This window comes from Triticum urartu, chromosome 3, assembly GCF_003073215.2.
Source record: "Triticum urartu cultivar G1812 chromosome 3, Tu2.1, whole genome shotgun sequence".
Classification (NCBI taxonomy): domain Eukaryota; kingdom Viridiplantae; phylum Streptophyta; class Magnoliopsida; order Poales; family Poaceae; genus Triticum; species Triticum urartu.
In genome coordinates, this window is record NC_053024.1 from 690,084,153 (window position 1) to 690,090,152 (window position 6,000).

The 6,000-nt window shown below is 47.5% G+C and overlaps 1 pseudogene; it reads right to left on the bottom strand.

Annotated features, from left to right (window-relative positions):
- Positions 1-2,624: 2,624 nt before the first annotated feature.
- LOC125549684 lies at positions 2,625-2,766 on the bottom strand (annotated as a pseudogene).
- Positions 2,767-6,000: the final 3,234 nt, after the last annotated feature.

The window sequence follows — 6,000 nt, forward strand, 5'->3', positions numbered from 1 at the left end:
AGTTACTGGATACTGCAACAGAAAGAACAAGTCTGACATTAGCTGCTTTAACAATAGGACTAAAGGTATCTTCATAATCTATACCGTATCTCTGTTTGAAACCTTTTGCTACTAGCCTTGCCTTGTATCTGCCAATTTGACCATCTGCCTTTCTTTTAATCATATAGACCCACCTACAATCAATGATATTTTTTTATTGGTGGGACTAAGTGCCAAGTCTTATTTTTAATAAGAGCATCATACTCATCATTCATGGCCCTGTTCCAATTTGTATCATTCAAAGCTTCTTGCAAGTTATGAGGTTCACCAGTAGTCGTCGGACCACCAAAACGAGGTTTGAACTTGTCATACCTAATTGTGCCATCTGTACGAATTTGAGGTTTTAAAATGCCATGTTGTGACCGTGTTCGCCGGGTTGGCACATCAGGAGCTGCAGGTGCATGCGGCACAGAAAATCCGCCGGAGGAGGGAGGATCCGCACGCGATCCCATGTCAGCGCGCGATCCCGTAGCGGATCTGTCGCCAGCAACAAAGGATATCTCATCCTGTCGGGGCAGATCGACGTGGGAGCCTGTGCGCACGTCTCCCTCGCTTGGTTGGCCCACCTGGCGGCCCGCGAGAGGGGAGCCGATTGGCCCACCTGACGACGCGCTGTCGGGAGATTCAGCGGGCGGCCCAGCGCGCGCCACGCGTCGTTCCCGCGGTGGCGTCTGCGCAATCGAGGCAGATTCGCCCCCTGGTCCACCTGTGTCGCCTGCGCCTGCTGACGCTGCAGGCTCGGGATCGCTGCCCGCAGCACCTGAATCCTCCTCGTGTTCTGCAACAGTTTCGTCTTGTTCTGGCTGCATAAAATCATGCACAAAAATTGGATTTTCTCCACTGTTAGCAACAGGATTAGGGCGAAAATTAGCCTGTTGATCAACTACAGGTTCGTCCCCATGATCAAAAGGTGTAGACTCAGGAAGTAAAAGGACTTCTGACAGGAGAGGGGTGCCTGCATTAGGATTTAGATTTGCAAAGGGAAAAACTGTCTCATCGGAAATAACATCACGGGATATGTATACTCGTCGAGCAGCAACATCTAGACATTTAAAACCTTTGTGAAGATTGTTGTAGCCAAGAAACACGCACTGTTTGGAACGAAATTCTAACCTTTTGGAATTATAAGGGCAAAGATTCGGCCAACATGCACATCCAAAGACCTGAAGAGAATGATAATTGGGTTGTTCTTGAAACAAACGTGTCAGAGGAGTTTCAAAATTAATCACTTTGCTAGGGGTGCGATTTATCAGATATGTAGCAGAGAGGAAAGCCTCATCCCAAAACTTCAAGGGCATGGAGGCATGGGCTAAGAGAGAGAGCCCTACATCAACAATATGTCGATGTTTTCTTTCTGCTGATCCGTTTTGCTGATGAGCATGGGGACATGAGACATGGTGAGTGATTCCTAATTGACGAAAAAAGGAATTTAGACGTTCATACTCGCCACCCCAGTCTGTTTGCATAGTGATTATTTTCTTATTGAACAACCTTTCAACAAGGGTTTGAAATTCATGAAAGACTTTAAAAACTTCGGATCGGTGCTTAAGGAGATATATCCACGTGAATTTGTTGTAATCATAGATGAAAGACACATAATAGTTTTTCTTATTGATAGAATCACGGGCAGGCCCCCATACATCGGAGAAAAATTGCTCTAAAGGAGCTTTAGACACACTGTTTGAACTAGGATAAGGAAGTTGGTGACTTTTGCCCATTTGGCATGCATCACACACTCCTTCTTTATTCAACTCGCTACTAGAAAAGGGAATATTATTCTGGCTAAGAACATGACGCACTATGGTAGATGACGGATGCCCTAGCCGACTGTGCCACCTTTCAACATGCAGTTTATTGGCACCAAACGCTTGCTTGCTTGAGCTAAAGGGAGCCGATGATACGGGGTAGAGACCTTGTCTACACCTGCCGCGTAGAAGAGTTTTCCTCGTTCCCTGTTCCTTGACGAGAAAAAAAGTTGGGTGAACTTCAAGGAAAGTATGATTATCAGTGGATAAGCGATGGGCGGAGATAAGGTTTTTGGCGGCATCGGGTACATGCAATATGTTCTTAAGATGAAGATCACGAGTACGGGTACGAACGGTAGTGTGACCAATATGACTAATTTCCATACTATCTCCATTTGCAGTGTGGACTTGATCGTTGTCGTGGTACTTGTTGTGGACGGTCAACTTGTCGAGTTCGCTGGTGATGTGATCGGTGGCGCCAGTGTCCAGATACCAGTTGGTATCTACTCCATAGGACGAGGTTGTGGAAGATCCGGCGCTCTTCTCGTTCTTGGTGTAGGAGATGTCGAAGCGCCGGTAGCATTCGAGGGCGGTGTGCTTCGGTCTCTTGCAGATCTGGCAGACGACCTCAGGAAGATCATCGGCTCCTCCGTTGCTGTTGCCGTTGCCGCGGCCTCCATTGCCACGACCACCACCTCCATTGCCACGGCCTCTGTTGCCGTGGCCACCTCCTCCATTGCCGTGGCCACCGTTACCGCGGCCACCTCCACCGCGGCCACGAGAGATAGTGTTGGTGGAGGACTGGGAGGAGTGGTTTCCACCTTCGAACATAGCAAGACGCTTCAAAACCGATCAACTGAGAGTAAAGTCCAGCTACCTTGATTGGTTCAGTCCTTGCGGTGCAGATGGACGAGACAAACGAGATGTAGTCGTAGTCTAGTCCGGCAAGGATGTAGGAGACCATGTCATCATCGTCGAGCGGCTTGCCTGCTGAAGCCATCTCGTCACCCAGCGCTTTCATGCGCCCAATGTAGTCGGCGATGGTCGCGGTGCCCTTTTTGGTGGTGGAGAAGGCGATCCGCATGTTGACGATGTTGGCCTGTGTCTGGGAGAGGAACATCTCCCTGATGGTGGTCCATGCTGCGGCGGCCTTGGTGCAGTGGGCGACTTGGATCATCACAGGTGGCGAGATCGAGTTGAAGATGAAGCTGAGTACCTGTGAGTCTTGCACCATGGTGACAAGATACTCCGGGTTTGGCGCATCTGTCGGCTTGCCGTCTTTATCGGCGAGCTTGGGCTCCGGGAACGGGTGATCAGGGCTGAGGAGATCGACCAGCTGTGCTCCACGGATGGTGGCTAGGGCTTGTGCGCGCCAGACCAGGTAGTTGCCCCGGTGCAGCTTGTCAGCGATGGGAATGAGGGCAAAGGCGGCGGTGGCGGCGGAGCTGGAGCTAGCCATGACTAGGTTTGGATGTTGGAGAGGAAGTTGGCTCTGAATACCATGAAAGATTGGATGAAGCGTATGCCTCTGGCAGGGACGCGTTGCATGTTATATAGGCAAAGAGGTTTACAAGATTTGGTAGTTAGGTTATGTTGGAAAGAAAGAAACACAAGATGAGGATGAATCCTAACCAACCACAACTACCGGTTACAACACCACGCAACACGCTAGCCTACCGGGCGTACCAGGCGTATATACGGTTTATAGTTATACCATATATACATGTTACAATGTATTCTAACATGGGCACCCGATGATGTTGATGACAATCTTTTTGCGGCAGTGACGTGGCCGTGGCCTTCTTTTCTCCCCTTGAGTGTCTCCCTGATGCGACATATCATTCTCTAGCGAGTCATGCTCTCTCTCTCTCTCTCTGTGTGTGTGTCGCATTGATGTTTCCTCCACCGTCATTGTGAAGATGGTAGAAGTTTTTGTTCATGAGATGGTTTGGCTCTCGAATTTTTTATGTACACATGGCTTCTAAGATGGCGAGTTCTTCTCCACGTGTTGGTTTAGCTAGATCCATATGTGGTCGCTGCTCACTCATGCAGGCTTCAGGGAGCTTTTGGTTATTGGGAGAAACCGCTGGGAGACGGTAGCACAGCCTATCTTCAGCCGATTTGGATGACAAGCTAATAATAGGCTAGGTGTGTAGGTATCGTAATCTGTTCTTTATCGTTGGATGTGGCACTTTTCCTCTTTATTTTTTGACTTATGCTCAGATTATGAGCTTCTCTGGACCTTAAGACTTTGTTACGATTTTATTTAATAATATAGCCGCATGCATCGATTGATACAGAGGCAGGGGTTATCCTCCTTTTCCAAAAAAAATTAGGAAAGACTAGCTTGGATTTTTTTGCCAATATCCTCCTCCTTTATTAACTCGCTACAATAATAGCATCAGAAACAATCAATGGGATAACAGCCCTAGGGGGTGCACCCAGCCATACATCTGGAGGAGAAATTTTTGCTAGCCTATCTTCAGCCGATTTGGATGACAAGCTAATAATAGGCTAGGTGTGTAGGTATCGTAATCTGTTCTTTATCGTTGGATGTGGCACTTTTCCTCTTTATTTTTTGACTTATGCTCAGATTATGAGCTTCTCTGGACCTTAAGACTTTGTTACGATTTTATTTAATAATATAGCCGCATGCATCGATTGATACAGAGGCAGGGGTTATCCTCCTTTTCCAAAAAAAATTAGGAAAGACTAGCTTGGATTTTTTTGCCAATATCCTCCTCCTTTATTAACTCGCTACAATAATAGCATCAGAAACAATCAATGGGATAACAGCCCTAGGGGGTGCACCCAGCCATACATCTGGAGGAGAAATTTTTGCTAGCCTAGCTAATTCATGGGCTACTCTCTCTATAGCAATTAATGTTCACACAAAATATACTTGAAATCTAGGGACATGTAATAACAGTCGCCGAAGATGGCGCTGGCCACCAAGGATGAATAACCATCCTTCAGCATTGAATGACCTCCAAGCTATCCGAGTTCACTTCGATCTTGCTACACCCAGCAATGCGGGCAAGATTCAAGCCAAACCTTACTGCGATAGCTTCCGCGATAAAGGCATCATAGCAGATATCTAGCTTCTCATTTGGAGCAGCTACAAACTTGCCATTGTGGTCTCTGATGACGGATCCGACCGAGCCTTCGAGCGAATCTGGATCATATCCCGCGTCCACATTTAACTTGACATAATCAGCCCTTGGTCTTGTCCAGCCATCGACATGAACCCATGCCTTTTGGTGCACATGTAGATATAAAATTTACCACCATTGCTCGTACTGATAGACTGATCTGAGATGCAGTTTGAGGTACAGCCCCATGTGTGTGTTTCCTTCTTTCTCACCACAAATACCAACAACATGTGGCCAACGTTTCTCTTAGCTTCGGCAGTCCTAGAACATGAACATGATTCTCTGGCAAATTAAGAAGAACCTCCAAGATAACCTTACCAGATTTGTCCATCTCTAATGCTTGTCTGATCACATCAAGCAGTCCAAGAAGTCTCCACACCTCGACCGCCACAGGGCACTCAAGTAGGTGGCGAATAGTTTCTGGCCCTCGGTCGCATACTGGCTGTCGGTGTCAAAAGCGGCGGATCTCGGGTAGGGGGTCCCAAACTGTGCGTCTAAGGCGGATGGTAACAAGAGGCAGGTGACACGATATTTTACCCAGGTTCGGGCCCTCTTGATGAAGGTAAAACCCTATGTCATGCTTGATTTATTCTTAATGATATGAGTATTACAAGAGTTGATCTACCACGACATCGGAGAGGCTAAACCCTAGAAGCTAGCCTATGGTATGATTGTATGTTGTCCTACAGACTAAAACCCTCCGGTTTATATAGACACCGGAAAGGGTTAGGGTTACACAAGGTCAGTTACAAAGGAGGAGATATACATATCCATACTGCCTAGCTTGCCTTCCAAGCCAAGTAGAGTCCTATCCAGACACGAGACGAAGTTTTCAATCTTGTATCTTCATAGTCCAACAGTCCGGCCAAAGGATATAGTCCGGCTGTCCGGAGACCCCCTAATCCAGGACTCCCTCAGTAGCCCCTGAACCAGACTTCAATGACGATGAGTCCGGCGCGCAGTATTGTCTTCGGCATTGCAAGGCGGGTTCCTCCTCCGAATACACCACGGAAGAATTTAAATACAAGGATAGTGTCCGACCCTTCAAAATAAGTTCCACATAC